This window comes from Nicotiana tomentosiformis, chromosome 1 (genome assembly GCF_000390325.3).
Source record: "Nicotiana tomentosiformis chromosome 1, ASM39032v3, whole genome shotgun sequence".
Taxonomy (NCBI): Eukaryota; Viridiplantae; Streptophyta; class Magnoliopsida; order Solanales; family Solanaceae; genus Nicotiana; species Nicotiana tomentosiformis.
This window is the reverse complement of record NC_090812.1, coordinates 28,067,099-28,088,981: the sequence shown is the minus strand read 5'-3', so window position 1 is coordinate 28,088,981 and position 21,883 is coordinate 28,067,099. Positions and strand designations below refer to the sequence as shown.

Below are 21,883 nucleotides of genomic sequence, written 5' to 3'. Positions count from 1 at the left end.
TTGGCCTCTCTGATCTCCTAAGAGGTTGAGGTTATTCTTCTTCCTGACTGGGGTACTCCACTTGCTCGACATCATCATCAAGTTGCCCCCTGCTCAATAACCTCACCAGGTTCCTCCTCTTGCTCGACAACCTTGTCAGTCGTACTTTCTGCACTTGTGGGATAGTTAGAAGTAGAAGGAATGGTAACAAGGTTAGGGATTATACCATTCCTTGCCTTCTTTGACTGGTCATCAACAATTCCAACTTCACTTTCTCGGAAGACTACATCTCTACTTCTAATGACCTTCTTCTTTACAGGATCCCACAATCTGTACCCGAACTCTTCATCTCTATATCCGATGAATATATAGGGAACGAACTTATTATCCAACTTTGTTCTCTGCTCCTTTGGTATATGTGCAAAAGCTCTGGAACCGAACACCTTCAGATGTGAGTAGAACACCTCGTTGTTGGTCCAAACTCTCTCTGGGATGTCAAACTTCAATGGAACTGATGGACTCCTATTGATCAGGTAACATGTTTTCTGAACTACTTCACCCCAGAATGACTTAGGCGGTTTAGCCATTCAAAGCATGCTTCTCACCTTCTCAATAATGGTGCGGTTCATTCTCCCAGCTCCACCATTGTGTTGTGGGGTTCCAAGAACTGTCTTTTCATGTCTGATCCCATGACTCGAACAGTACTCTTCAAATTCCCTTGAAGTGTACTCATCTCCATTGTCACTTCGGAGACACTTTAGCTTTTGGCTTGTCTCCCTTTCTACCAGAGCATGAAACTTCTCGAAAATTTGAAACACCTAATCTTTAGTTTTCAAAATATAAACCTACAATTTTCGTGAAGCATCATCAATAAAAGTAACAAAATATTTGTTACCGCCCATCGATTCAATTTCCATTGGACCAAAAATATCAGAATATACCAAATCAAGTATATTCATTTTTTTCTATACGATGTCTGAAATGAGACTCTATGCTGCTTACCAAATAAACAGTAGTCACAAGGTTTTATCGTTGTATCTTTGGCATAAGAAATGAGTTATTTTATGGCAAGAATATGCAATCCCTTCTCGCTCATATGACCCATTCTTTTGTGCCACAAATCTGCATAAATCTTATCTTGTGCCACGTTCAATTCACCTCGGCATATTTCTGCATTTGTCCTGTATAACGTGCCACGAGCAACTCCCTTTGCAATCACCAATGATCCCTTGGTGAATCTCCACTTTTGATTTGCAAAATAGTTCTCGTATCCATCTCGGTCTAAAGCAATTCCCGAGATCAAGTTCATCCGTAAATCAATTACATGTCGCACGTCCTTTAGAATCAATGTGCATCTGATATTTGTCTTGATATAAATGTCACAGATCCCCGCAATCTTTGAGTAACTCGTGTTACCCATTCTCACAGTGCCAAAATCACCTGCTATATCTGCAAAATATTTGTCTTACCGGTGTGGTATGGTAAGATGTTGTTGTATCAACCACCCATTCCGACTCTGGACCTGCCAAGTACATGCATTCATCTTCCTAATTTATAAAGAGGACAACATTATCATTGTTTTGCACCATGGTGGTTGTGTTTTCGTCATTCTTCTGGCCACTGCTTTCACATTTGCTTTTTCTTAGATTTGGTTAATCTCTTTTGAAAAGACCCGGTTGATCGTAATTGTATCAATTTTTGGCTTTTGATTTGGATCTGTTGTTGGACTTCCCACGACCTCCGGATCTACCATAGTTGCTTGAACTCTTTTGTTAACTCCTGCCTCTACCTTCTGTGATGAGAGTATGTCCTTAATTTTCAGGCTTCTTTCTCATCTTCTCATTGAGTAGAAAAGTTGATGTGACGTCCTTCAACTCAATGGTTGTTTTACCGTGTAGGATGGTTGTTGCCAAATTATCGTACATAGATGGCAATGAGTTCAAGAGCAAGATGGATTTATCCACTCCCTCGATCTTTACTCTGAGGTTGGAAAGCTGTGTGATTAATCCATTAGACACATTTAAATATGACAAAAATTTGTACATTCACCCATATGTAGGGCATATAACTGCTTCTTCAGGTACAATTTATTTGCTAGCGTTTTGGACATGTATAGGCTTTCCAACCTTGTCCAAATTCTACATGCAATATCTTCAATAATGATGTTATTTACCACATCATCTGATAAGTGCAACCTGATTGCACTAGTAGCCTTTTCATCCAAGTCAGCCCAATCCTCTACTTTCATGGTTTCGGGCTTCTTGGCATCATTATTTAATACCTTGTGTAATCCTTGTTGGATGAGCAGATCTCTCATCCTTCTTTGCCATATTGAGAAACCGCTACCTCCGTTGAATTTTACTACCTCGTACTTTACTCCGGACATTTTATTCACCGAGTATAGTACTACCGAGTATCGATCATGAACAGTATTTTTGTGAACGAGCAGAACATGTGCTCTGAAACCAGTTGTTGGAAATAAATTCCCCACATAAATAATATTCACGGTAATAACAACTACATAATAACGTAGTACCGAGATATGACAATCAACAAAAAGAACAACAAGAACATAAAGATTTTAACGTGAAAAACCCTTCTGAATAAAGGAAAAAATCACAGACCCAAGAGGAGCAAAGTAATCTACTATAATGAGAAATTTTACACTCCGTAGTCCCGAGTAAAGTACTCCAGGGACCAACACACTCAAAATAATAACCTTCTTTTGAGATTCCCACCTTACTACAATATTGCTCACGCTCTGTATTTTCCCTCACAGACTACACCGCTTGTTAATACCTCACACTGCTCTCTATGCTCGCAGATATATTTCTCTATGAGATTAGTGTGTTGAAATGAGAGCCGAAACTCTCCTTTTATAGTGTTGAGCACCCAATCTTCCACCAATCAAAATGATTGGTTATTGCAATTTGCAATTGCAAATTGCTTGCAAATTGCTTTGTCTGACGCCTACTATTTTTGCCAACTTGATAATTTGCAAATTTTCTTGCAAATTACTTTGTCTGATGCCTACTATTTTTGCCAACTTGATAATTTGCATATTTACAAATCAAATCCAAAACAAGTCATAACTAAAACTTGTTATGGAATTTGACACTTTTCCTTTTTTTTTTCTTTTTTCGTTTATGGAGATGAACCCCACATGTTCTTAATGTTACATAAAAAATCTTATCATGCATATACACGTGTCAAGCTTACATGACAATAATAAAAACTAACGAGAATTCTATTTGTTGAGCTGGAAACAAAGAGCAAATATGACATAAAACAGTAATTGCAGGGATAAATTTATTGTCAGCAAATTTGTGGCACCGTAGTAGAATCATTATTAGTGATACATTGTGCGACTAAGGGAGGCAAAGATTAGTGAAAGCTGAGAAATATTTAACCTTGTCCCTAAACTAAAACCCTTGAGAAAGTCGATCCAATAATTAAAAGGTTTGTAAAAGTGCACGTGAAATCTTTCCCTTATCACTTCTTTCCTTTCTTGAATATATTGTAGAGAGAACCTTCATTGGAGAAAATTTAGCGACCTAACTTTCAAATAAATTACAGTAAATTTAACTTGGTAGAGAATAAAATGAAAGCTTAACATGTATTGTATTCTAAAGGTTCAAGTTCATTTCTTTCTTTATCCCATCACTTGTCTGAGCCTCCTAAAAAGAAAAAAGAAAAAAAGAAAAATGTAATTAGCAAAATAGACTGTGGATCATTTAGTAACATACACAAAATTATAATAAGACGAAAGTGGTCTTTAGGTTGGCTACATAGGAGAAAATAATTCTAACACAATATAGTACATCGTTTGGCTTCTAACATAAAAATATTCCGCATTAGTACAATTTAATTTATACTTTATGAATACAATGTTGGATCTCTAAAACTTTACTCCTTTTGGTCTATTTTAATTGAGTTTTTGGCATTTTCTTTGTGGTTCATAATATTTGATTTTTTCAGATATCAAGAAGAAATTAACTTCTTTTTTTCAAAGTTGCTCTTGGAGTAAAGGGTCTTGGAGTATATTTATATTTCCAATGAACAAATTAAAGAGTGTTATGAAACAATAAAAGAAGAATAAGAGTATTGCAGAGAAAAATAGAGAGAGATCTCTTATTGATTTGGGATGATTTACAATGGAATAGAACCCCTCTATTTATAGGGAAAAAGGACTTAGCCACAAAGTAATAAACCCTAAAATCTCTCTAAAATATAGGCATTCACCTTAAATATAATTCTATTTATAACACTCCTCCTTGAATGTCTATTCAACAGATAACGTGCCTCGTTATAATCTTAACTAAAATAAACCCCAGTGGGAAAAAAATTTAGAGAAGAAAAAAAAGTACACATGTTTAGAAATACGCCTTTTGGTTACCTCATTAAAAACCGTGAAAGAAAAACCTAGTAGGACAAAACCTTATAAGGAAAAAAGAGTACAACATGGTTAGCCCCCTTGATGAGACAATCAATTCACATCTTTGAGCCTTTGCATTCCAATCTTGTGCACCATCTTCAAAGGATTGTTGGTAGAGATTCGATAAACAAATTAACCATATTAACTTGAATAAATATGTTGCACCTTGAAATCATCATTCTTGATAGGTATGTAATGTCTTCTTTCTTGATAGGAATAACTTTTTCAATATCTCCATAGAGGCATAAGATCCTCATTGAAGTCTTCATTCTTGATAAATAACTGTACTTGAATTGTTTCTTCAAACTTAAGATCCTCATATATATTTAGAATTATCATAGATGTAGTCGACGGACATTTTATATCGGTTCCAACCTCCTCTTTTTCATAAATGCATAACATAAAGAACTCTTCATTCATATTTTCAGGTACCTGAACCTCTCCTGAGATTTTATGAAGTGTTATGTAATGTAATCTTCTAGATCACTTGGCTCCTTATTATGATCATTTTTATCATTTGATCATTGTTTTTATCAAGAATTTTATTTGAAACCGATTTGTCTATACGTTTTAAACATACTATAAACTTTGTCCTTCTGGCATGCTTTGCAATATATTGCGGATGAATTATCATTTTATGAACTTTAAGTTCAAATTATCTTATTTGACGATCTAAATGCACAAATGATAATTCATTCCACACAACTTTTTCTCAACTCTTTATCATCTCACCCCCTCATGTTAGAAAAACTAACTTGCTTCCTCAACTTTGAAAATCCACCTTTTGTCACACCTACTTTTATACCCCCCAAATAATATGTGCGTTATGGATTATGGGTTAAAGAATTTTTTCTAATTAAAGTGTCAATTTTGAAATAGGAATTATTTTATTTACAGAGTCGCCACTCAGAATTAATTTTTTGGGTATTCCAAGTCACCTTTTATTTGAATCCCTAGTCAAAGGAAAGTTTGACTCTATTATTATTGGTCTGCGAAAATAAAGTCCGGGTAAGGAATTCTGTTGACCGGGGAGAAGGTGTAAGGCATTCTCCGAGTCCCATGATTCTAGCACGGTCTTTTTATTGACTATAACTTGGCTTGGATTAATTTTGACATACTGTGATTTATTGATTTTCATGTTTTATCTATCCGCTTTTAATTATTAAAATATAAAATTATCTTTAAAACGAATCACATGTGTGTAAATCCGTTTTATTTAGTGCGCTAAAATCATGTCATGCGTACGTGTACACAATTAAACACGCTTTATTATTTACTAAAATTGTTTTGGGCCAAAGTCGAGCGAGCACGTACCTTGATTTATTTTGGAAATCATAATTATGTTACGCGAACGTGTACATAATCACGATGATTGATTTATTACTGCGCGCCTAAAGCATACTAGCGCTATTTAATTTATGAGTTATTTTCCTAAATTAGTTTGAGATTATTGTAAGGCCAAAGACTATGAAAAAGATGGTGAGAGAGGGATTATGGTTATCAATAATTTGCCAACTTGTCAACTTGTATATTTGGTCATATGTCTCAAAACTGACACAATTATCATATTACTACTACATCGGCACCTTATGGGTTTATGTCATTATCTATTGATCATAAGGGATGGGCTAAATGCGAGGCCCAATATGATAAGGAGGAAGGAGATTAATCCCACATGTTAAATTGAATAAATTTCATCAAGTCATATCCATTTCACATTCATAATTAAATACAAAAGAAAAAATGAATTGATCAGACAAACATAACCGGTTATTCTTTTTTAGAAATTATGGCACGAACATCAATTGTCTTCCTATTGAGTTAACTATAGTTACTAATAAACTGAATTAAACCAAACCCACTTCTAGCTTTACAAAATCATTCATTTGCCACATGATTCTCATATTTTTCAAACCAAAGCTGTAGTAATTTAAAGTCAACAAATACATAAATAACTAACCTCATACATAACAAACATAAAAGTGAAAAGATTGCATAATATCTTGACATTTAATTAGCGATTATAGCAATTGCATTGTCTAAAACTGAGATACATATCTCGACAGCAAGAAACGAACTTAGCAGAACTAAATAAAGGCTAAAAACAGCCACAAACTGAAGCTCGGCTACAAATGAAGCAAAACAACAACAAACAAACAGCGATCCGATCGAGACCCGCGCAGGCGCCAAAAACCTTTAACCCAACTTAAGAACTCGACTGAATTTGGGTGGCCTTACACAGTTAAAACCAAACTCTATTCGTCGGTAAACATGGTGCGACATCGACTATTTTTTGGGGTGGTTTGGTGTTGCGTTTCAGCTAGCTTTGGATGGGTTTGGGGCTGTTTCGTGGCAGCAACTATGATGGCTTTAGAGCTGCATTTTTGGGGCTAAGTTTGAGGTTTAGGTGGGCTGTTTTACAGCTGGTTATGAGCAGCAGTCTAGTGGTGGTCGTTGGAGCGACACGGCTAATTTTTGAAGCTACGTTAATGTAGGTTTTGGTGTGTTTTAATGGCCAAAACAAGTGGTATATTTGGGATGATTTTATTGCTGGCTTTTGGGTGAAGAACCTCTAGCTTTCATGGCTATTTTTGCTGCCTTTTTAGAGTGATTTTAGCTGTCCCTTTTGAGTGATTTTTGGACCTCGTTTTTAGCTCAAATTTGCTGCCAAAAGGGTCCTGGTTTGTTGGCGTTTGTGGCTGATTTTGGACATGGGGTTTATGAGTGGGGGACAAGCATAGGGAACAAAGCATGGGGGACAAGGAAAAGTAGAGTGGGGAAGATAGAGTAATAAGTGAGATAAGTGAAAAAATATTCAAGCACAGTCAAAAATTAGGTGCTCACAGCATGCCCCTCTTTGCTTGGAAACATGAAGAGTTTTCAGGCAAAGAAAAGATGAGCAATATGACTAATTTTTGGTCGTACCGTTATTCAAAAGGGGAAGAAAAATAAAAGAAAAATGTGCAACCGAGTCCTGGTTTGGACAACCTACACATCCCGAGTTATAAGGGAATCAGGTCGCGTGTAGTTCAAGTAGAATGATAGAGTGATGAGTTCGAGAGTAGAGCGAGGTTCCGTCGAGGCTCCGGTCCGTGGTCCTGTTATTACATCAAAATCTAAAGGAACTAAACAAGCCTATCAGCTCTAAGTTATAAGATTCCTATCTTTAAGTCTTTTGAAGCTTGATCATGAGTCTTGACTGATTGTTCATGCAGACTCTGATCTGAACCTTGATACTTGCTAGCTGTAGGTGCTAGTTCATTCTTCTACGGCTTCTTCTGAGCAAAACGGAAAATGTGAAGCTCGTAACTTCAGTCATGTTTTGAGCAGTCCATATCCTTTCTATCAGATTCTGCATTAGGATTCACTTCTTTTCCTTTTCTTTTCTTTATTCTGGATTGAGACTTCTTCTTTTGTTCATCTCGAACCCCGTGCCTCGAGATAAAACCTGCTCAGATATCACAACAAACAAACGAATGAAATTTTTCTGTCCCAGTTTTCACTAGAAAAATTTCGTGAGTTATTGTAACAAAATTCTAAACTACTTCTTTATTGAAAGCAATAAGAAAAAAAAACGGGAATGATGTACCCTGAAAAGGTCATGATGATTTTTTTTTATTGTCCCAAAAGAATGTCTCAACTAAGAATTGGTGTACCTTATGTTGGAAAAATGTGGCCAGGGAATGAGATACCCTATATTGGAAATGATATCAGGGAGTGGTGTATCCTGCATTTAAAATCAAATCAACTAGGGAGTGATGTACCCTATGTTAGAGAACATAACTAGGGATTGGTGTACCCTATACTAGTAAGGAAATGTAATCAGGGGATGATGCCCTATATTACTGAAAAAGAAATGTAACCAGGGGTTGATGCCCTGTATTACTGAAAAAGAAATGTAATCAGGGGTTAGCGCTCTGTATTACTGGAAAAAAAAATATAACCAGGGGTTGGCGCCCTATATTACTGAAAAGGAAATGTAACCAGGGGTTGGTGTCCTGTATTACTGGAAAGGAAATGTAACCAGGGGTTGGCGCCCTATATTACTTAAAGGAAATGTAAACAGGGGTTGACACCTTATATTACTGGAAAGGAAATGTAACCAGGGGTTGACACCTTGTATTACTGGAAAGGAAATATAACCAGGGGTTGGCGCCCTATATTACTGAAAAGGAAATGTAACCAGGGATTGGTACCCTGTATTACTGGAAAGGAAATGTAACCAGGGGTTGGCGTCCTATATTACTGAAAAGAAAATGATGAATCACCTTAACGAAAAGGTTCTACCTGGGTTAAACTATAAAAAGCAAACCTGGACAAAAAGTACTTCTACCCGGATTAAGCTACAAAAAGTAAACCTGGGTGAATAGTACCTCTACCCGAAAATATGAGTTGGATCCCCTAGGTGAAAATGTTCTACCTGGATTAAGCTGCGAAAAGCAAGCCTGGGCGAAAAGTACTTCTACCCAGAAATATGAGCTAGATCCCCCTAGGCGAAAAGGTTCTACCTAGGTTAAGCTACGAAAACCAAGCCTAGGCGAAGAGTACTTCTACCCGGAACTATGAGCTGGATCCCCCTAGGCGAAAAGGTTCTACCCGGGTTAAGATACGAAAAACAAGCCTAGGCGAAGAGTACTTCTATCCGGAACTGTGAGCTGGATACCCCTAGGAGAAAAGGTTCTACCTGGGTTAAGCTACATAAAACAACCTGGGCGAAGAGTACTTCTACCCGGAACTATGAGCAGGATCCCCCTAGGCAAAAAGGTTCTACCTGGGTTAAGCTACAAAAAATAAGCCTAGGCGAAGAGTACTTCTACTCGAAACTATGAGCTGGATCCCCATAGGCGAAAAGTTTTTACCTGAGTTAAGCTATGAAAAACAAGCCTGGGTGAAGAGTACTTCTACCCGGAACTATGAATAGGATCCCCCTAGGCGAAAAGGTTCTACCTGGGTTAAGCTACAGAAAACAGCCTGAGCGAAGAGTACTTTTACCCGAAACTATGAGCTGGGTCCCCCTAGGCAAAAAGGTTCTACCTGGGTTAAGCTACGAAAAACAAGTTTGGGCGAAGAGTACTTCTACCCAGAACTATGAGCAGGATCCCCCTAGGCGAAAAGGTTCTACTTGGGTTAAGTTATGGAAAACAGCCTGAGCGAAGAGTACTTCTACCCGGAACTATGAGCTGGGTCCCCCTAGGCAAAAAGGTTCTACCTGAGTTAAGCTACGAAAAACAAGCCTGGGCGAAGAGTACTTCTACCCGAAACTATGAGCAGGATCCCCCTAGGCGAAAAGGTTCTACCTGGGTTAAGCTATGAAAAACAGCCTGAGCGAAGAGTACTTCTACCCGGAACTATGAGCTGGATCCCCCTAAGCAAAAAGGTTCTACTTGGGTTAAGCTACGTAAAACAACCTGGGCGAAGAGTACTTCTACCCGGAACTATGAGCTGGATCCCCCTAGGCTAAAAGTTTCTACCTGGGTTAAGCTATGAAAAATAGCCTGAGCAAAGAGTACTTCTACCCGGAACTATGAGTTGGATCCCTCTAGGCAAAAAGGTTCTACCTGAGTTAAGCTACGAAAATGAGAGGTATGAACAATAGTGATGCATGCTGAAAATAAAGAAAAATGGAGATTTTGAGGAAACTTACCTTTGGTGACATTCGTCCTTTAGAAATCGCCATTCTGCACTGGTTTGTTCATGCTGCAAACAAAGAAAAATTGTGAGTTTTGAAAATAGTGGTCAGTTTGTGGCCTTGATGTCTTTGGAAGCTTGGCTTTGTGCCCATCTTCTTTTGATGATGATTTCAACCTGCCACTAATGTTTCCTGAATACCACTAGCATTTCTGTCCCCAGCAGGATTCTGGCAGACGTACTAATTTTTTCATGTTTATGTGCATCTTTTGCCTGTTCGTGAACAGAATTATGAACTATTTGACCATGCTATTTTTTTCTTAAGAAATACTAGCACTTTAAATTTTTTATTACTCCCTCCGTTTTAATTTATGTGAACACATTTGACTGGGCACAGAGTTTAAGAAAAGAGAGAAAACTTTTGAATTTGTGTTGTAAAATGAGTCACATATATTTTGTGTGGCTATAAATCATTGCATAAAGGTAAATTGTTTTCAAATAGGGAAAAATGTCATTCTTTTTGGCATAGATTAAAAAAGAAATAGGTTCACATAAATTGAAACGGAGGGAGTATATGTTTATGTTACTAGGGGAGGTGTAGATCATGATCGCTTCACCGATGACTATTGAATAGATCATTCCAAGGCAAAGAGGACTAAAAGAAATTTAGATGTTCCTTGTCACACACATATTCGCGCATTCTCAATCTCTCCATTTTTTGGATTTTCTATTCAGTGTTCACATTCTTTAATTGTTGCCCCTTATCTTCTTACTCTTTTCATCCTAAAGCATTTGCAATAGTAGGTTATTTCAGAGTTCAAATGGAAATGATTTGAAATAGTTAAAGATGGATTTGCATCAAACTCTCAGGTAAAATTATCATAAAATTTTTGTAATCTTGAAAGTTGTTGGGTATTAAATTAGGATATTAGGTCGCTTTATGTGGGTTGACCCAATCCATTTGGGGAGAGATATAATTTGGAAATAAAATAACTTCTTTGGAGAAGTTACTATACGTTTAGGTGTAGTTGAGAGCAGTTTTTCCGTAGCAGTTTATTTCTTTCACTTTAAAAACTGACTTTGGTCTTCTTCTTCAGATGGGTAAGAACGAACAACAAAAATGGAATTACTCTCCCTTTCTCGTTAATCTTCTTCTTCCTTAACATAGAAGATTTCTCTTCTTCTTTTTGCAAAACACACATAAAGAAAGACATTTAGTTTGTAGAACTAAACTTTGTTTTCCAAGAGAATCAAAGTTGGACTTAGGGGCAATTTTTTGGGTTGTGATTTTACTTCGCTGCATAACAGATACATAATTCTAATTTTTATTCTTATTGTATTTTTATTAACAAAAGTTACCCAATTCTCTTAGCTAAACACCATAGCTACAACCGATCCGACTATCCAATCTAAGAGGTGCTACCAGCAGCTAGCTCGGAAGGAAGATGAGAAAAAAATATAAGGCCATCTGAAACATTGTACCTGTCTGCATACTCTAGAGTAAGGCTGTCCAACGGGACGGGCCGTCCCGTCCCACTTAATTCTAAACGGGATGGGCTCATGTTAAACGGGACACGGGATGGGACGGGATGGCCATTTCGTCCCATTTGTCCCGTCCTGTTTCGTCCCGTCCCGTCCCGTCCCACCTGTCTCGTCCCGTTCCGTCCTGTCCCATCCCGTCCCGTCCCGTCCTGTCCCGCCTGTCCCGCGTCCTTTTTTTTGTGCATCATATACAAAAAACTTATAATCCTGCTTTTCAAGGTTTTCCTAAGACCACGGTTAGAAATGACGTCCCGTCCTGTCCCATATGTTTTTTCAAGTTTATTTAATTTCTACTATACTTAACCCATCTTTAAAATTAAGAGGTGCAAATGGACTTGTTCGTAAAATTTATGAGAATTTAGCGATTCAAGAAAATGAACAACCATCTCTCGAAGACTGCCAAGCTAACATATATTCTTATGTTAGATCAATATTTGATAAATATAAATCTATGAAAACAACAGATGGTGAAACTAGGGAAGATGAAGAATACAATATGATACTTAGCACTGGGAGCTATGACGACACGGAACTCATGGAACATCAATCAACATTGCCAATTCCAGAACAATGTCCGGGAGAAATTATAGATAAGTTACAATGAAATTATATAGGAGCTTATAAATATTAGTATGATAATTTGTAATTGGCTACTAAGAGGCCTAGTTCAAACAGAACCCTTCCTAGAAGGTGGCTGCATAGATTAGGTGCTCTTCAAAAGAATTATATTTGTATGTGAGATTTGAAAGTTCTATTAATAAAATAAAAGGCTCTAAGCGTTGAATTTTTTTTATGAATTGTTTTACACTCTTACTTAGTTACTTAATGGCTTAAAATTATATTAAATAAATTATAACTCTATTATAAATTTATAATTACTAGAATATTTCATTACAAGTCATTTGTTTTAATATTTTATAATTCTTTACTTAGTTTTCTAATTTCTGTTTAATTTTTAAGTTTATTAAATAAGTCAAAAAACTAGTTGTTGCAAACTTTAAAAACTTAGTCATTGTCAAAAGAATAGCGGTTGCCAAATTCAATGCTTAAATATTTTTTTTTTAAAATGACACTTAAGGCCCGCGAATCCGTCCTGTCCCGTTCCGTCCCATCCCCTTTGTTAGCGGGATGGGATGGGCCTACCGTCCGTCCCGTTCAGTCCCGTCCCGTTCCGGCTCATCCCGTTTGTTAGCGGGACGGGATGGGCCTACCGTTTCGTCCCGTTTGTCACGGCCCGCCACCGTCCCGGCTAAATATCGTCTCGTCCCGTCCCGTTGAACAACCATAATCTAGAGACTGCACAATTTGGAAGGAAAGGAACAACTGATGGTTAGAAGATGCCGCATCTGCAATATACACATTAGAATATAAATGTTTGCACCTATCATCTTTTTGGACTAACTTAAAAATGTATACGACTAAGAAAGTTTTTTTTTAGTTCCTTCAAAATATTTAGGCATTGTTCAGGGACTGTGAGAATTTGCTATTGTTTTCTAACGATTTGTATTGTTGTAACTCAAAATATGTATCCATACCTACTTGGTATTAATAAAGCTTGATTATATATTGATCGCATATTCATTAAACGTTTTGAAGTTTGTTTTTATAATGTTGGGCCCGTGCAGCGCACTGGCTGCAAGCAACTAGTAATAAACATACATACAACTAAGGCATCTCAATTCACATAAGGGACGAAAGGAACAGAATGTACTAAAACATATATGAGCCGTTTAAGACCTAAGCACCTTTAATATATCACCGTGCCATTCCTAAATACTGTTAGTACAAGAAAACTTTGCAAAATTTATTTGAGCCAATTAAAATAATCTCATATGTGAATATGGATGAAAGTAGAAAGCAAAGAAAATAAAACTTCTGCCAAATACGTTAACTACTCTAAAGGAACAAAATGAATCCCAAGACATTAAAATAAATAAAGTAGACCATCATACTTGTGAAATGATTAAACAAATACTTAATGATGCAACTAACTTTGACAGTATTCAGAAAGCATACTTCACTACACACCAACACAAAGAATGGGTCTACAAACAAGAATGAGCAACTTATCTTATAAGAAAATATTTAAATGGATAAAGCTCAAATTAATATTCCCTACTATCATATATATCATATTAAACAAAGTGGAACAACTGATGAATGCTAACAAACCCTTTCCTGGATCAAATTGCCACGTGAACACTGTAACTTGGCAGAAAACACAACATGGTCTTCATTAAAGCAAGTAGATAAATATTTCTTTTTTCAATCAACTCTTAAATAATCGACCTGTATCCTTAATCCGTGAGAATTCAAGCGATCTAATACCAAATCGAAGATCACAAGATCAAATCGGACTACAACCCAACATGTTGAAACCAAGCAGTTTCGAAACTATGAGACATTCAAATACGTAAATGAAACAGAATACACGCAACGAAAGAGAATTCAACCGAATTAGTCGTTACTCGAAAGCTGCGAACCGCGACTACTAACGCTCAGATTTAACAAAAAAGCCATAAAACTGCAGATTCAAACGTGCATTAAACTCACCCAGAACGATAAACAAATTCACCCGAAGAAGCAAATAGCCACATTTACGTAAACTAACAAATTAATAAACACTAGCTCTCACTATTGATTCAACTCATATTTTAATTACTTTTGAAATTAAATATATAGGAGATAAAGTAATGAACCTGTTGAAGCCAAACTTTTCCTGAATCAGAGTAGAAGAATCTGTGGATACAAAATCCTTGATTACAAAATCCAAGCGAGAATCAGCATAAAAATTTAACCGAAATCACGAACATGAACTATACGATCGGACCTCGAACTCACAAACGACGAACTTTATCTCCAGAAATCCTCCCTCTGTCTGTGACCTCCTCTACTTCGGCCTTTTGGGTATCTTTTTAATTAGAAGAAGTGAACATCAAAGTGGACTCCATTAATATGAGTGGAATCCTATGTGATTTCAATTGATGATTTTGTTGTTTATGTTGTTTAGCTGTATTTGTAAAACAATTATGGATAAGATAAAATAACATAAATGTAAATGAAACAGAATTTAATCTGAACCCACTGAATTCACAGTGTTTTCTTAAGGAATTTAATCCCCTTCTAGTACCCAAGGCTGTGGATTATTTCCTCCCAGGATGGAGCGAATTACACACTGGTGTAGCGATACTTCAAACACCAATGTTTCAGCGAACACAAAATCGATAGCAAATCACACTTACGAATGCTTTGTTTGTAGTTAAAATAATGCAGAAGAAAGGAGGAGAAGTCAGAAATTCGTATGAAAAATCTGAGAGAATGGACTGGTATTTATAGCCAATGTTGAGCTCAATCTGAAGAGGTGCAACTCTTCAAATCCGAAGAGGTGCCAACTGTTTCTTCAAATCTGAAGAGGTGCAAACTGTTCTTTAACTCTTCAGATTTGAAGAGGTACAAACTGTTCTTCTGAAGAGGTGCAAACTGTTTTGTAAATGTCTTTTACAAAAAGTGAAGGGCATATACTATTACGTTTGGATTTAATATTAATATTTTGTTTACAAAAAATCGGATATTTAATAACAATTCTGTTAATATTTACTATTAATAAATAAATTTGGTCCAAAAAATTAATCAATCAATCGATCATTTGACCGAATCCGAAGCCGAAGCCGTAGCCGTAGCCGAAGCCGATCCGAGCGAGCGACGGCGCGAGGCTTGCCTTCTTCTTAACTCTTTAAGAGCTAGAAGAAGTGCAATTGTATATATACCCATCAAAATCTCTTCCTCTTCCAATATGGGACAATATCCCTTTGTCAAGGAGGGAAACTCAAATATTTTCAATTTCCCATTCACCCTCTTTTAAGCTACATTTAAGCTTTAAAAAAAAAATCCAACAATCCCCCACATGAATGAGGAATGGCTATATCACAGAAATATGCATGAAAAACTGTGTGATTCGCAAGCAAGGATTAATTGTATTAGGATAAGTAGGTTTTCCTTTGAACTTTCCGTAGTGAACTTATGTCGGATATACTCGGTCAATCGGTAGATTTGATATCTTTGAACCGTCGAACTTTGGTGTATACCTAGACAATCATAAGTCACACAACCGACCCTTAACCGTCTTTGGCTCTCATTGTTGTGTTCGTTTCAGCCATGAACACCGCCTGGTTTAATAAGTGCGTAGAGAATTGGCCTTACAAAATTCTTCTTGAAGCGGCTAATACTTCACACTTACATAGGTGATTCCTAAATATGTCATCCCGTAGATACATTATTTGATATACCCCGTATCAAATTTAGAAATCATTAAAAAGCCTTAATGTTTTATCCTTGGTACTGAACATTATCTCATCACGAGAATGGACCAAACTTTTAGATGACAATATTGAACCGTAATTAATGACTTTGTTTGATCTCCTTGAACCTAGATCTTGGGATCTCCGGTCTTCTAGGTAGAGTTACCGCCACAATGGCTTGTTCTCGACCATAGTCTCATTCCCCTCGATGATTTCTCAACTACCTCTCTAGTTAGGCCTTTTGTTAGTGGATCCGATACATTATCGCTTGACTTTACATAGTCAATCGTGATAATTCCTCTAGAGAGTAATTACCTAACGGTTTTATGTCTTCGTCGTATATGATGAGATTTACTGTTATACATCACGCTCCCAGCCCTTCCAATTGCAGCTTGACTATCGCAATGTATGCATATTGGTGCCAACGATTTGGGCCAAAATGGAATGTCTTCCAAGAAATTTATGAGCCATTCAGCTTCTTCACCGGCTTTATCTAAGGTTATGAATTCAGCTTCCATTGTAGAGCGTGCAATACAAGTTTGCTTGGACGACTTCCAAGATACCACTCCTCCACCAATAGTGAATACATATCCACTTGTGGACTTAGAATCAGTTGAACCGGTGATCCAATTTGCATCACAATATCCCTCAATCACCGCAGGATATTTACTGTAGTGCAAAGCAAAGTCCTGGGTATGTTCTAAATATCCCAAAAACTCATTTCATTGCCATCCAATGAGATTGACCTGGATTGCTCGTGTATCGACTCAATTTGCTTATAGCACAAGCTATATCTGGTCGTGTACAATTCATGATATACATTAAACATCCCAACATATGAGCATAATCCAATTGTAATATGCTTTGGCCTTTGTTCTTTGCTAATGCAAGATTCACGTCAATTGGAGTCTTTGCAACTTTAAACCCTAAGTGCTTGAATTTTCCAAGTACTGTCTTAATATAATGAGATTGTGACAATGCCAGACCTTGAGGAATCTTATTGATCTTAATCCCTAGAATTAAATCAGCAACTCCCAAGTCCTTCATATCAAACTTGCTAGTTAGCATACGCTTAGTCGTATTTATGTTGGCAATGTCATTACTCATTATTAGCATATCATCCACATATAAGCAAAAAATGACTATGTGATTTGGAACATTTTTAATGTACACACATTTATCACATTCATTTATCTTAAAACCATTTGACAACATTATTTGGTTAAATTTCGCATGCCATTGTTTGGGTGCTTGTTTTAGTTCGTAAAGAGACTTAACAAGTCTACATACCTTCTTTTATTTACCAGGAACCACAAACCCTTCAGGTTATTCCATGTAAATTTCTTCCTCCAAGTCTCCATTTAAGAAGGCCGTCTTAACGTCCATTTGATGAATTTCAAGCCCATAAACTGCAGCTAATGCTACTAACATTCGTATGGACATAATTCTTGTAACCGGAGAGTATGTATCAAAATAATCAAGACCTTCTCGATGTCTATACCCTTTGACTACAATTCTTGCTTTATATTTATCAATAGTGCCATCATCTTTCTTTTTCCTCTTAAAAATCCATTTAGAACCCAAAGGTTTATTTTCAGGAGGAAGATCAACCAATTCCCATGTATGGTTATTCAATATGGATTCTATTTCACTATTGACTGCCTCTTTCCAAAACAATGATTCCGAAGAAGATATAGCTTTTTTAAATGTTCGAGACTCATTTTCTTATAAGAAAGTCACAAAATCTGGTCCAAATGAAGTAGGCGTTCTTTGACGTTTACTACATCTTGGATCCTCCTGATTAAATATATTTTCTTTTGTTTCTTCCCGAGGTCGTTTAGATCCTTCACCAATAGACTCACATTCCTTGTTATATGGATATATATTTTCAAAGAATTAAGCATTATCTGATTCTATAACCGTATTATTATGAATGTCGGGATTTTTCTGATTTATGAACCAGAAATCGATATGCTTTACTATTGGTCGCATATCCTATGAAAACACAATCAACGGTTTTCGGTCCTATTTTTACTCTTTTGGGTTTAGGAATTTGCACTTTTGCCAAACACCCCCACACTTTAAAATAATTCAAGTTGGGTTTCCTTTCTTTTTATTTTTTATATGGAATGGATTGTGTTTTGCTATGGGGTACTCGATTTAGTATCCGGTTAGCCGTAAGAACGACTTCCCCCTACAAGTTCTGTGGCAAACCAGAACTTATCAACAATGCGTTCATCATCTCCTTTAATGAGCGATTCTTTCTTTCCGCAATCCCATTGGATTGGGGCGTGTAAGAGGAAGTTGTTTGATAAATTATTCCATATTCTAGACATATTTCTTCAAAAGGAGATTCATATTCGCCACCCCTATCACTTCTTATCATTTTAATTTTCTTGTTAAGTTGCGTTTCAACTTCATTTTTGTATTGCCTGAATGCACCTATTGCTTCATCTTTACTATTAAGTAAGTAAACATAGCAATATCGAGTACTGTCATCAATAAAAGTTATGAAATACTTCTTTCCATCGCGAGATGGTATTGACTTCATGTCACAAATATCTGTGTGAATTAAGTCTAAAGGATTTGAATTCCTTTCAACTGACTTATAAGGATGTTTAACATACTTAGATTCCACACATATTTGACATTTTGATTTGTGGCATTCAAACATAGGCAATACTTCCAAATTAATCATTTTTTGTAAGGTTTTGTAATTGACATGACCCAAACGTATATGCCATAATTCATTTGACTCAAGTAAGTAAGAAGAAGCTGAAATTTTATTATTATTCTCAATAACCATTACATTCAGCTTGAAAAGGCCCTCGGTGAGGTAACCCTTTCCTACAAACATTTCATTCTTACTTATTACAACCTTATCAGATACAAAGACACACTTAAAACTATTCTTAACAAGAAGTCCAGCAGAGACTAAGTTCTTTCTAATCTCGAAAACATGAAGGACGTTATTCAAGGTCACCACCTTACCAGAAGTCATTTTCATAAATATCTTTCCAGATCCTTCAATTTTTGCCGTTGCAGAACTTCCCATAGAAAGCGTCTCTTCGGGTCCAACAAGAGCATATGTAGCAAATGCTTCTCTAACAGCACAAACATGGCGAGTGGCTCCAGAATCAATCCACCACTCCTTAGGATTTTCTACCAGGTTGCATTAAAAAAGCATAGCACACAAGTCATCGATATCTTCGTGCTTTTCAACCATGTTTGCTTGACCCTTCTTCTTGTCTTTCTTTGGAGCACGACAATCTGCAGATCTGTGTCCAGCTTTTTCACAGTTGTAGCAATTTCCATTGAACCGCTTCTTGCTTGGGTTGCTTTTCGGTCCATAAGCCTTCTTCCTCTTTCTATCCTCAACAATGTTTGCTCCCATTATTGTTGAGTTTCCACGTCCTTTCTTTTCAGCAACTTTATTGTCCTCTTCGATTCTTAACCGAATAATGAGATCTTCAAGGGACATCTCCTTTCGTTTGTGTTTCAAGTAGTTTTTGAAGTCCTTCCACAAATGAGGCAACTTTTCAATCATTGCTGCAACTTGGAACACTTCATTGATGACAAGACCTTCAGTGAAAATTCTGTTAGTAGAAATAATATAATTAATACTTTCAACATTAGTATTAATTTGACTTATACCTTCAGCAAGGAGATCGTGAATAATCACTTGCAATTCTTGGACTTGGGTAATAACAGACTTGCTATCTACCATTTTATAGTCCAAAAAATTAGCGGCAATGAATTTCTTTAACCCGGCATCTTCCGTTTTGTATTTCCTTTCAAGCGCTATCCACAGTTGTTTTGACATCTCCATATTACTATAGACGTTATATAGATTGTCCTCTAGTCTACTAAGAATGTAATTCTTGCATAGAAAATCAGAATGCTTCCACGACTCAGTCACGAGAAAGCATTCATTTTTTGGAGTTTCGTCGGGCAGAACAAGAACATCTTCCGTAATGAACTTCTGCAGACTTAATGTCGTCAAGTAGAAGAACATCTTTTGCTGCCAGCGCTTGAAGTCAATCCCGAAAAATTTTTCGGGTTTTTCTGCCGGTGCTGGTGCCGGTGTTGTTCGACTTGTCGATGCGTTGGCAATTACCATAGGAACAGTCTGGTTCCCATTGTCGTTCGTCATTTCTGTAAAAGAATGACACAAACAAACGTTAAAATCACATAGATTTTAATCTCCACTGGAGTAGAAAATCACACAGGTTTTAGTCTCCAGAAATAGTGAATATAACACAAATACAAAAAATATTAAATTCCTTAAGCTTGTTGTTTAGCTGTATTTGTAAAACAATTATGGAGAAGATAAAATAACATAAATGTAAATGAAACAGAATTTAATCCGAGCCCACTGAATTCACAGTGTTTCCTTAAGAAATTTAATCCCCTCCTAGTACCCAAGGCTGTGGATTATTTCCTCCCAGGATAGAACGAATTACACATTGGTATAGCGATACTTCAAACACCAATGTTTCAGCGAACAAAAAATCGGTAGCAAATCACACTTACTGATGCTTTGTTTGTAGTTAAAATAATGCAGAAGAAAGGAGGAGAAGTCAGAAATTCGTATGGAAAATCTGAGAGAATGGACTGGTATTTATAGCCAATGTTGAGCTCAATCTGAAGAGGTGTAACTCTTCAAATCCGAAGAGGTGCCAACTGTTTCTTCAAATCTGAAGAGGTGCAAACTGTTCTTCAACTCTTCAGATTTGAAGAGGTACAAACTGTTCTTCTGAAGAGGTGCAAACTATTTTGTAAATGTCTTTTACAAAAAGCGAAGGGCATATACTATTACGTTTGGATTTAATATTAATATTTCATTTATAAAAAACCGGATATTTAATAACAATTCTGTTAATATTTACTATTAACAAATAAATTTGGTCCAAAAAATTAATCAATCAATCATTTGACCGAAGCCGAAGCCGAAGCCGAAGCTGAGCGAGCGAGCGAGCGACGACGGCGCGAGGCTTGCCTTCTTCTTAACTCTTTAAGAGCTAGAAGAAGTGCAATTGTATATATACTCGTCAAAATCTCTTCCTCTTCCAATATGGGACAATATCCCTTTGTCAAGGAGGGGAACTCAAATATTTTTAATTTCCCTCCATTTCCCATTCACCCTCTTTTAAGCTACATTTAAGCTTAAAAAAAAACCAACAGTTTATGTGTGTGCTTTTCCATTGGACAAATATGTGAATGGAATCCTATGAGAATTCAATTGATGATTTTGTTGTTTATGTGGGTGAGAGGTGACACGAGGAATGACCAAATATTAAGAGTGAAAGTTTGCAAGAATGTATATTGTGTGTGCTTTGTTTCTTTCTAAAAATGACGTGAGGTTCCAAAGTTTGTTAAAGAAAAAGACAAAAAGCTAATGGTACCTTTCTTTCTTGAACTGACCGGGAAAAAATTTTGAAATATCAAAATACAACTAGTTAATTAAATTAAAAAGAAAATAACATATCAACTTTGCGCAATAATGAAAAGTTACGAGAAAAGCAAAAATACTACGCACTAACCACTTATACTATGTACATCTAAATTTGTACTAAATTAAAAGAAAACTATTTTTAATTTTTTTTTTTGAGAATAAAACTAGCACTACTTAACACAATTAAACTAACATAATAAAACTCCATAATTTTAAAACCCATGTGACCTTTTTCTCTTGTGTGTTTTTTTCTTTTCTTTTTTTTATTATCAAAAGTAAGATAAACTAAAAGTAACTAATAAAGGAAAATATTTTTGTAGTTTTTATTTTAAGAAAAACTAAAGCAAAATGATCAAAAACACGCAAAGTAACAATATTAGAACTAAAAGAAACATCTAAGCACTAAAAGGTGTAAAAATCACGGGGAGGGTAAAAAATTACATGTCTACATTCATTACCACTAATATTCATCCAAGAATGAATATGTATTCATAAATCACGTGTTGTAATATTCACATCATGAATGAAACATAATCATATATATGT

At 36.3% G+C, this 21,883-nt stretch overlaps 1 long non-coding RNA gene across 1 annotated transcript; it reads right to left on the bottom strand.

Annotated features, from left to right (window-relative positions):
* Nucleotides 1-6,382: 6,382 nt before the first annotated feature.
* Nucleotides 6,383-14,581, bottom strand: LOC104110546 (uncharacterized). Its single transcript, XR_689474.4, has 3 exons — nucleotides 14,284-14,581; nucleotides 10,059-10,111; nucleotides 6,383-7,862 (listed from the first exon to the last, which is right to left on the bottom strand). It is a non-coding gene; the product is annotated as an uncharacterized lncRNA (long non-coding RNA).
* Between the last annotated feature and the right edge of the window lie 7,302 nt (nucleotides 14,582-21,883).